Source organism: Ictidomys tridecemlineatus, chromosome 7 (assembly GCF_052094955.1).
Source record: "Ictidomys tridecemlineatus isolate mIctTri1 chromosome 7, mIctTri1.hap1, whole genome shotgun sequence".
NCBI lineage: Eukaryota > Metazoa > Chordata > Mammalia > Rodentia > Sciuridae > Ictidomys > Ictidomys tridecemlineatus.
The window spans coordinates 173,998,665-174,010,807 of NC_135483.1; positions in this window are offsets into that span (position 1 = coordinate 173,998,665).

The window sequence follows — 12,143 nt, forward strand, 5'->3', positions numbered from 1 at the left end:
TTTGGGAACTAAATTTACTGGCACTTTTTATGGAATATCTTATAAAATGGAGCAAGGACTCAGAAAGCAAGCTATTGGGGATATTTTCTCCAATTCCAACTTTAAACTTTGTCCAGGAGTCATGTTCTGAATAATACCAATAGAATGTCTAACCAGGACAAATCCTGGGAAGGCTGATATTCAAACATTATCAAAATTATTCATATACCCTTTAGGAGTTCTGTTATCAAACTGCCCACTGACACTGTTCAGTGATTTAACTCATCACATAGATTGGAAAGAGTCCCTCATATAATAACCTTAAATAGTGCACCAGAAAAGTTCCCTGAAAGTTCCATTTTTTTCAACATCATTAAAATGAACATTTATTACTATGTGTTAGATTCTGGTAGGAACTGAGGTCATATGTCCAATTGGGAAAATATACAAATACTGTACAACTTGGAATATAGCTATCATAAAGTTAAGCTTAGGAGAGGCATTTGGCCCCCACCATGACTTCTGGGGAAGAATGGAAGCAGGAAAACATCTTAGGAAAGGTACTTATGAAATTCATTTGGAAGGATGGAATTCACTTGTCACGTGATTTAAAGGCACAGGGGTGTGGGACATGAGGGGAACTGAAAATAATTTTGATGTTTCTTATTGAGAATGGGAAAAGTGTTATCAAAAATTTAAAAATACTCTCCAAAGAATATCTGACCATAAGAAACCTGAATAATTTGAGGATAATGTAGTGAAATTTTTTTGTTGTTGTTTTCACCCCATGGTGCAGGAAAGTGAAACACATCGGGACCTTTGAATTATTTAAGTTGGAAAATAAATCATAGCTAGAATAAGTGTGGTTCATCCCCTGAAGATAAAGAAGGTAGAGCAATGACTTGAAAAGAGCATCCTCAAGCAGAAGGTGATGGAACAGGGAAAAGGATCATTCTTCTGATTGAAGAGTGGTTTGTTTTGTTTTCGTTCCCCTAGTGGGAAGTAAAAGGCACCCTATATTACAAGCAATCAACCTGAGACGTTGGTGAAGCCAGATTTAAAGTTAGATAGTCAGTGTAGTTAGATAGGGTCTAATATCGAGTGAAATCTAAAATGGAGGCCATGCTGAGAATGATTCAGGGAAATGCAGGACAACTCATGGAATGTTAATGAAGTGCAGGAAAAAGCCCAAGGCCAGAGCCCATCCCAAAGAAGTCATAATGAACAGCCCCCAGCAAACTTGAAGGTGCTGACTCAGAAGTCCTTCCTGCCCAGATGACTTCTTTGGCCCACCTGTGTCCCACCCCTCCGGGCCTTCCCACCTACATTCCATCACTGAAAGAACTATAAAAAGGGGAGACAACCACACTTCCACAGATTCCACCTCTTGGGGGTCCCCTTCTTCCTCCTGGAGAAGTCTTTTCTGCTGTCCTTTAATAAACTTCTAATTTCTACTCTGACCTTGCCTCGGCGTGCTTCTTTGGTGTTATTCTTCAACATCCGGTAAGCAAGGACTCATCACTGGTCAACAGGTCAACAGCGGTAACATTGGCAGAATGAATGTGCAGTTTTGTAAATGGGTAAATGACCTTTGCTTCATACTAACAGTTTGAAGATAAAAACACTGTAGTTTATAAATACTTCTCAGTATATTTTTAAAAACATCAAGATTTTTTTAAGTGTACATGTTAAACTTAAAAAAAATCACATCTGCAGTTGTTTCTTACTGTAATGAAAAGTGTCAGCTGGATCTTTCTAGCAAAGATTCAGCTGTCTTTTTCTCTGCAAGTGTAGAACCAAAGATAGGGATTACTTTTATAAATATGCAATTATGATTTTTTAAGGTTCTTATTAATTCATCCCCAACTCCTATAACATTATGTTTAGAATGTTAAACAACTGGATGAGTCAAATTTTGATATTTAAGGAGATTAAGAGGAATATTTTGCATGAATTGTAGTTTCCATGTGTGCCTCATAGAATATTAGTGGAGGACAATTTGAGGTAGATTTGTTTCTCTTCCCCAAAACACATGTCCATATGTTTCACTCCAGAAAGGTTTGGTCACCTGTGACTTTGATAATCATGTGGACTCTATACCATGGCTCTGGATCAAAGCCATGCTGCTGACTTAGAGCAGAAAGTAGAGCTGGGTAGAGTGTATTCCTTCTTTTCTCTCTATTAAACACAGAATCTGAATTCTAATTTAAAAAATTGTGATAGAATAACTAGAGGCAAAAAGTTATACTCCCTTGGTTCAAATCTTAATTCAGTCTTGAAAAATGGGTAAGTTATTTGATTTCATCCTGCCTGGCCTGTCGATAGGAATAAAAGGAAACTTGTCACCACAAAGCTGTCATCAAAATTAAATGAAATGATATAAAGTGCCAAGTACAGTGTTTAGCATATTGGCAGTAAACATATGGAACCTTAGCTATTTGTGCTGTTACTCAAGAAGAGACACAATGGAGTATAAAAGTATGTGTGGAGTGGAGTGGGTGCGTGCCTATGGCATGGATGTGTGTCTGTTAAAAGTTATTCTGAGCCTTGTAAAAACGGTAAGGATGATTTTGCTTAAGACTTTTAAAATAGGAATATTGTAATAGCAGAAAAGATTGAACTCGACTCCAAATATAATAAAGGCAAGCGAAACAGATTTCTAGCCAGTGAGCAGAGCAAGTGGGTTGTTGGATGGAAAATTACTAAGAGGAGACATGGAAGGTAGGCATTGTTGGAAAACAAGTCTGGGGACTCTTGTTAAAGATAGGTCAAAGACTTAGATGTTGATGGTGGTAAACAATCAGCTATCAAGGGCGGGGGAATCTTCTCTTAATGGTATCAGTAGGAGTCTTTTGAAGACTGGGCTGGGAGAGCCAAATATAGGATGGGGGCCTCTTTTAGTCAGCTTTTTTCACTGTTGCAACTAAAAGATCTTACCAGAATAATTTTAAAGGAAGAAAAGTTTATTTGAGGGCTCTTGGTTTCAGAGGTCTCCATCCATAGACAGCAGGCTCCATTCCTTGGGGCTCCAAGTGAAGATGAATATCATGGTGGAGGGAAGCGGGCTCAGGTGGGGATCGGAGAGCAGAGTTTCTACTCTCCAGATACAAATATATACTCCAAAGCCATGCCCCCAGGTCCCACCTCCTTCAACCACACCCTACCACTTCAGTTACTACTGAGTTAATCCCTATCAGGGATTAATCCAGTGATTGTGTTAAGACACAACCCAAACATTTCTCTTAACCTTCTTGCATTGACTCATAGTACATAAGGAAGTCTTACAAACAGTGAAGGCAATTTAAAAATGCATTCATCTATGTATTAGGGCCCAGTTTTTAGTCAAAATCTATTGAGACTTGAAATTTAAGAGTATATGAGCAAAGTTAGGAAGACTGCTTCTATGTGACTCACTCAGCTTTTGATACCGCCCCCTCCGTGGAGTTCTGTTGGATGCAGAGTAGAATCCAAAATTGTTAGCAGAGTTTCCAAAATTGTTAACAGAGGTATACTAGTTAGGACAGTGCCAATTGCTGTAATAGACAAGCCTGTCAGTGGTTAACTCAGTTAAGATTTATGAAAAGATTTTCACTGATTTCCACTGAAGAAATTGTCATTTATCTGTTTCTAGGCTAATTCTAATCCACCAATTCTCTGTGAGCCTTGTACATGATTTTCCTCAAAACACGCATGCAAACGTGCATAAACCCTTCACTGTTTCTCTGCACATTTTTCTGTAGTGTGCATGGCTCAACAGGCCGTGTGCCCAGTCAGCCATAGCTACTTAATGAAGAGAACATTGTATCATTAGATTCAGCACAATGCCCAAACCAAGGATTCCCTAAGATTTGCAGTTTCCCCTGATTTATTTGCAAAGTAGGTGGGGACCTAGCCTTTGCATTCTTGAATTCTTCCAAACCTACCAGCACTATATCTACTCCTGTAAGTTCTCTCTCCCTACCGGCCCTCTTACTATCCTTTGAGCTTAAGGAGCAAAAATATTCATATCTCACCACTTGACCTGACAATTCTTCTCTACAATGTCCATCATCTCTTCCCTCTACTGTCTCCAAAAAAAAAGTTTTTTTCCTACTCTCTATTTTTCTGTGGTTGATGATATTCTAGAAAACATATTCTCTGTTGTAGGCACTAAGTCTCTTGGCCACCCTTTATGGTTCAGGGGGTCAGGGAAAAGTAAAAATTCTCTATTAAAAAGAAATGAAATGTAATTTGGGGCCTTTCCAGATATCATACCATCACCTACCTTTCTATAAGTCACAGAAAGCAAAGTGAACTTAATTTCTTAAGTCAATTCAGAAGTAGTCCTAGAAGATTACAAGTTATTAGTTATAATTTTTAATTAGTATATTATAATTTTAATAGTGGGGGGATTCATTATACTATATTCATACTTGCACATAACAATTTGCTCAATCTCCTTCCCCAGTACCTTCCTTTTCTTCCTCACCCCTCCCTCAGTAGCTGTATTTTTGCACTTATTATAAAATATGAAAGTAAGATTTTTCCCACCAAAATGGAGTACTCTCTACCTGTTTTTCTTGAATTTTGATTTGCTCAGAATTTACAGTATCTTTTAATTGCTTTCCTTTCTCTCTGCCCTTCTATAATCTATGAACACATGTTTTTATTATATGTTCCTTGACATTTTATCTGCATAAATGGGATAAATAATATAAAAGTAGAGAAATGCTTTTTGTTAGTAATTTCAGGGTCTTTGCACCCATTCATTCAAGAAGTGCTGAGGGCCATTGTCAAGTAGGAATGACGCATGGAAATTTCCTTGCCAAGCTACCCCATGCTGCTTAGAGGACATTCGATGGGACATTGCATGCATGCTTTAATAGGGTGACCTTGCTCAAGGACCAAGGCGGATGGGGTTTAGAGCTGATCAGGTTTGAGGAAGTAACCGGCTCCTTGAGTTTAAGGCCTTGCCAGTTTAAGATAATGGGTTTTAGGGAAATTAGAGGTTGAAGATTATTGCTGGGATTAGGGTGTTCCTGCTGCTTGTTCCCATTGAGTTCTCGTGAGATTAAAATGGGATTTGGAGATAGCCTCGTTGAGTAGGTGAATTGTGCGGGCAGAACGAGATTTCCCCTGAGCATGTGTGGAGGCTGGTGTGAGAGCGGGAATAAAGAATTGCTGTTTGAACCTACAAAGCTGTGTGGTGGCTCGTGATCTTGTGCCAAGCCGAGACATTGGCATTTGGCAAAGAAGTGTATATACAGTGTTTAGTCTATGGCGCCTCACTTTACCAGCCACTTACCTCTTAGATCTCTTCTTTGCCTTTTCAGTAAATGGAGGTTAATCAGGACCATCTCTAGGGTCTGTTTCAGCTCCTTATTCTATGAAGTTGATGCTGTCCATCTTAAGTTTTCTTAATTTCCAATATTCAGAAACGCGGATTTTGTACAAGCCTTTGTGCTGATAAACTTTTCATCACTGACAAATACCTGCAGAAAACATCTTAGAGGAGTTTAGAAAGCAGGCTTTGCCCTACTGTTATTCCATGATGAATAGAACAGTAATGTTCAGGCTATGGCATTTCGTAGAACAGTAGTTTGCCATGAGTTGTTCATTTTGAGAGTAAGTGCTAAAGTACAATGAATCCGCACCTTGTATGTACCTGTAAACATCCACCATCTGCACAGCACAACCATAAGGCACAAACTGATCAATAAATTGTGCTAATAAAAATGACCACCTGTGAACTTATCAAAATAAGTCAGAAGCATATGCATGCACAAGTGTATCAACTGCATATCAGAAAAAACAAGCCCATGAGATTTTCAAGCATACCAGACAACTGAGTGAAGCAACACCTTCACCTGAGACCCATAAATGGAAGAGCACCCCAAAACTGGTAGCAGAAGCACACATCAACCTGACATCAGACCATCTGGTGAATGTGTCACGAGTTGGATAACGGCGAACCTCTGACCCTGTCCTTGGGCTTCAGCTCAGCTCAGTCTCTTTGCTTGATGTAGCCCACTTTGAATCTGCCTGCCCTCTGGACCCTGGCCTAGAATATGTTTCATGATCTGACAGGTCTGTGCCTGAGCAAGACCTACAGTGGCTTTTGTATTTCTATCTGCTGTCTGCCTTTGCTCTCAGTGCAGCCTCCTCAACTACTGTGGCCACCTTAACACTTTCTTAGCCTTTCCATGGATTATGAGATTATTATTATATATAATTATGTAAAGCATGATGTGAGTTGAGTGTTGTTGGATTAGTAATTAAGACCTATGACTAGTAGGTCACCTGTGAGGAATAGGTGAATTGTAACCTATAGTTGTGATATACATTTATGGTCATTTAATAAATTATAACATTGTGGAAAGACACAAATGTCTCTGGTCTATGTAATGGCATAGCTTACTCATGACTAGGAGGGAAGATTAATTTTGGCTCATGGTTTCAGAGGTTTTCGTCTATTATTGGCTGCTTTTCTTTGGATATGAAGTAGGCAGGACATCATGCTGGAAGGGTGTGGTGAAGGAAAGCTGCTCCGCTGAAGGTACCAGGAAGCAGAGAGCAGGGAGACGGAGGGGAAAGAGCTGGGGACAAGACATACCCTCCCAGGGCAGGCAGGCAGGCCTCCGGTGGCCTACTTTTTCCAATCATGTAGACTTTGGGCCCATTCCAGATCCAAACTAGATCAATTTCTAGCATCCAATTTCGAATCCATTTACTGCTAATATAGATACCATAGGATTAATTATATATAGAAAACAAAACATGCAGTTCACTTTCTTCTTTTTCCTGTTACCTCCTTTTAAATTTTGTTGCATCACTACACAATTTCCCTTTACCTCCAGTAAGCATTCAATGAATATTTGTTAATTGCACCTCATTGATCCACTTCACTGTACAGCTCTGAGCTGAGGAGAAAGGCAAACTGAAATGCTCTTTCTGTTGGTTGCCTGTTGAGAGGCACTCTGAGGGAAGCTGGCGGCAGTTGCCCTTTCTAAGTCAAGTTGGATGCCTTCAAATGCTGGTCTTAGACAATCCCCAGCATGCAGCTCAGTCTCCAATTCTTACAAGATTTATTTACTTCTAAGACTGGAAAATACCAATATTCTAAAGGTTAATAGACTGATGCGACTTATGAAAACTGCCCTTGCCCCTAACATCTGTGAATTTGGAGCAAGAGCACTGAACAGAAACACTGTCTCAGACCAGCAGGGTAAAGGTACTCGGTGGTACCAGGAGATAAGAAAGAATGACAAGACTGGGATTTGCGACAGGATGTTTGGTTCATGACTGTCACAGTCCCTGCTACTGAAGAGCATCTTGCTCTTTGCCATGGGGTTTTCTTTAATGATGTGTAAATGATGGTAGCACTCTTATTCCCTCTGGTTTGTGTGAATTGCCCATATTAAGGACTTCCATTCTTGTGACAGTTAAGTACTGTGCACAAATCGCTAGGCAGGTAGCTCCCTTTCTCTGCAGGAAGTCTCAGAAGATTTTGTTCCAGGAAGGACTGATCATTAAACTCCTGAATCGGGATTCTCTCAAACTGCAGAGGACCCCTAATGGTGCCAGGGCACCTCCCCAGGGCTCCAGGCTGAAGTCCTTGCGCTGCTCTTGACAGAAGCTCTGCACCACCTTGATGGTGATTATTTGACAATTTCACAGAATGTCAGTGACAATTGTGCCTGAGTAGCCTTGCAGAAGGGTAATAGGGTGTAATAACTCTTTAGAGAAAGGATGCCTTTGGGTAAAAGGTGTGTGTGTGTGTGTATGGGGGGGGTATTTTGTGCAGAGGAGTTGGGTAGACAAGGAGAGAAATCAAAGTAGATACTCATTTACAGAGTGGGATGATACTACTCAATATAACTGGATGAAGTTTCCCAAGCCTTTTAAACCTGTATTTAGGAGGATCACAATGAGTTTCCTTTCTTTTCATCTTTGCATTTGGTGATGTGTGTTAAGGATTTCTCCTGAGGGAAAAAAAAGAGGGTAAGATACCTTCCTTTGCTGTTCCCCCTGATTTAATTAAGAAAGAAGACCCAGTGGCCCGGTTACTACTACTTTGTGCACCAACCCCACCCAGCGATGTTGGCATTTCAATCTGTTTTAGTACAGGAGCAGAATTAGTGTGACAGTCTCATTTGTCCCTAGTGAATTTCTGTGTCTGTCAGGAGAACAAATCATGCCTACCAAAGCACAGAATGAATTTAGCATGTAATATCGTCAGTGGTCTCTATGTAGTCCCTCAGCAGCTATCAGAGCAAGCAGGAGGAGGGGTGTGTAGAAGTCCTTTCTTGACAAACACCTACATGGATCTTTTATGCTGGGAAAATGGAGATATAGATAACTTTTCTCATCTGTGTGCTTTCAGCATTGTCCTACCAATGGGAAAAGTCCACTTTCACTCTTTCTCTTTGTTCTCCTTCCCTGCTTCTCTGACTGGTGATGCAAGCTCTGGCAAGTCCAATTTGTTTATTCATTTTTCATTCTTAACTGTGTAGTTGAAGCCTTAACAGGTATTAAGGAAAATGAGCTATTTTTTTTCTGAGCACTGGTTCCCTTAGGAATACACTCTAGCCTGAGGTACTGAGGAGTGTGAAATCTAGATGAAAACCTAGGCTGCACTTTCCAATGTCTAAAATTGTTCCTAAGCACATAACATGGGAAATTGCCTAAGTATTACATAAAATCACAACTTGGTTCAGAATTCAGACTTACTGGTATAACAAAAATGACTATATTTGCTATTGATTCCATGTCTGTGAACAGCTGCACATATTCATTAGAAACCTACATTCATAACATACACACTGAGCTATAAAAGAAGTCTGGTATTGGACTACATTTTAAACACATTCTCTCATTCTTTGAACTCCAACAAATACCTTAAGTTTTTGAACTAGTTTTAACATAATAATTTTGTAATTTGTCAAAGGACTTTATAGATTAAAAAAGGAAAGTCCTGGAGGGAAGCAGTGACAATGATGTGGGTAATTAAGCCTCTGCTTTAAGTGCTACATGGAGAAAGTCTGAGGTAGTCCCCTGGTCCCGTCATATAAGACTCCATGGTTGTACACCTGCCATATGATGTAGAGATTAAGTTGCAATGTGCTGTTCTGGGACCAAATAGGAATATTGTCTAGAGGCTGCTGTCACAGTATGACAAATATTTAAACTTAGGTGTTCAGTTTTAAGAGGAAGTGAAATCATATCTGAGATTTGAGTTTAAGCCTGTCTAGATGGAATGTTTGTTCTGACATTATGAAACTTTTCATCTTCATCATTTTCATTTTGAGGGTGCCAGGGTTGGAAGGCTTGTAGTTAGTTTCATACCTTGAATCAACAACTTTGGAAAGAGTGGCTATAACATGAATGCTGTGAAAGTCATGTGTTATATCTATTGGTGCAGGTCCACTTTTATAAAGGTTTTTATTACTGTAGTACATTTATGCATAATGGGTTTGACATAATCATACATGCATGGAATATAATTTGCTCCTTTTCATTACCTAGTGCTGCTGCTTTCATTTATCATCTCCTCTCGGCTATTCCCCTTCCTCTACTCATGATCTTCTTTCTATTTAGATACTGATTTTTAATTGATATTTTATAGGTGCATATTAATATGGAATTCACTGTGCTATATTCATATATGCACATAGCGTAATTTGTTCAATTTCATTCCACAGTTCCTCCTCTATCTTGTTTCTCCTCTCTCCCTCTGAATCCTCTTCCTATATTCCACTGACCTCCCCTCTGTTTTCCTGGGATCCTTCCTTCCCCATTTTTCTTTTCCCTTGCTCTAGCTTTTCATGTGACATTAAACATTCTACCCTTGACTTTCTGAGTCTGGCTTATTTCACTTAGCATGATGTTTTCCAATTCTATCCATTTACTGCAAATGCTATAATTTCATTCTGTTCTTTCTTTCTTTTTAAAAAAATAAATGACAGCAGAATGCATTGCAATTCTTATTACACATATACAGCACAATTTTTCATATCTCTGGTTGTATATAAATATGTTGACACCAATTTGTGTCTTCATACATGTACTTTGGATAACGATGTTTATCACATTCCACCATCCTTGCTAATCCCCTGCGCCCCCTCTATCCCTCCCACTCCTCTGCCCTATCTAGAATTCATCTATTCCTCCCATGTTCCCCCTTCTTACCCCACTAGGAGTCAGCCTCCTTAAATCAGCAGAGGGAGGTATTACACTAAATAAAAAAGTAATCAGAGGAGAAATCAAGTCAAGTTAACTGCCAAAAATAAACAAAAATGGCTGGGAAATACAAACCATGTCTCAATAACCCTGAATGTTAATGGCTTAAACTCACCAATCAAAAGACATAGGCTAGCACACTAAAGAAAAAAAAGACCCAACAATATGCTGCGTACAGGAGACTCATCTGATAGGAAAAGACATACACAGACTGAAGGTGAAAGGTTGGGAAAAATCATACCACTCACATGGACTGCGGAAGCAAGCAGGGGTTTACCTCCTCATATCAAATAAAGTAGATTTCAAGACAAAGTTAATCAAAAGGGATAAAGATGGACATTACATACTGCTCAAGGGAACCATACATGAACAAGACATAACAATCATAAATATATATGCCCCAAACAATGGTGTAGCTATGTTCATCAAACAAATTCTTAAGTTCAAGAGTAAAATTAACCACAACACAATAATCTTGGCTGACTTTAACACACCTCTCTCACCACTAGACAGATATTCCAAATAAAAGAAACTATAGAACTCAATAATATAATCAATATCTTAGACTTAACTGACATATATAGAATATTTCAACCTTCATCAAGTGGATACACTTTCTTCTCAGCAGTACATGGATCCTTCTCTAAAATAGACCATATAATATGCCACAAAGTAACTCTAGCAAATACAAAAAAGTAGAGATACTACCATGCATTTTATCAGATCATAATGAGATGAAATTGGAAATAAATGACAAAATAAAAAATAAAATTTTCTCCATTACCTGGAGACTAAACAATATGCTACTGAATGAACAATGGGTTACAGAAGGCATCATGGAGGAAATTTAAAAAGTCTGAGAACATAGACACATATCAAAATCTCTGGGACACTATGAAAATAGTACTAAGAGGAAAATTCATTGCATGAAGTTCATTCTTTAAAAGAATTTCATTCTTCTAAATGGCTGAGTAAAACTTCATTGTACACTTATACCACATTTTCTTTATCAATTTATCTGTGGATGCACACCTGGGTTGCTTCCGTATCTTGGCTATTGTGAATTGCACTGCTATAAACATTGACTTTTATCATTGTGCTTTTATCATTGTGGTATTCTAATTTTAGTTTTCTTGAATACATACCAAGGAGTAGTAGGACTGCTTGGTCATATGAGGTTTCATTCCTAGTCTTTGAAGGAATCTTGTACTTCTTTCCAAAGTGGTTGTACTAATTTGCAATCCCACCAGTACTGTGCGAATGTACCTTTTACCTGACATCCTCACCAGCATTTATTATTATATGTACTCTTCATGATTGCCATTCTAACTGAACTGAGATGAAATCTTCATGTGGTTTTGATTTGCATTTCCCTGATTACTAAAGATGTTGAACATTTTTTTCCATCTATTTGTTGGCTATTTGTATTTCTTCTTTTGAGAAATGTTTATTTATTTTGTCCATTTATTGGTTGAATTATTTGTTTTCTTGGTATTTTTCAAGTTATATGTATATTCTGGTTATTAATCCTCTGTCAAAGGAATAGCTGGCAAAGATTTTCTCCTATTTGGTGTGCTCTCTCTTCATGCTCTTAATCATTTCCTTTGCTGTGCATAAACTTTTTAAATTTGATGGCATCTCACTTATTCATTCTTGGTTTTATTTCTTAAGCTTTAGGAGTCTTGTTAAGGAAGACAGTTCCTGAGTTTTGATGGTCAGTTTTCTTCCAGCCTTGCAAATTTTCTGGCCTAGCTTCTAGGTCTTTGATCTACTTTGATTTGACTTCTATGCAAGGTGAGAGAAACAAAGATTTAGTTTCAATCTTCTACATATGGCTATCTAGTTTTCCCAGTACAATTTGTTAAAAAAGGCTGTCTCTTCTATCATATATTTTTGGCACTTTTTTTGAGTATCAGATGACTGAAGCTATACGGTTCTGTCTCTGT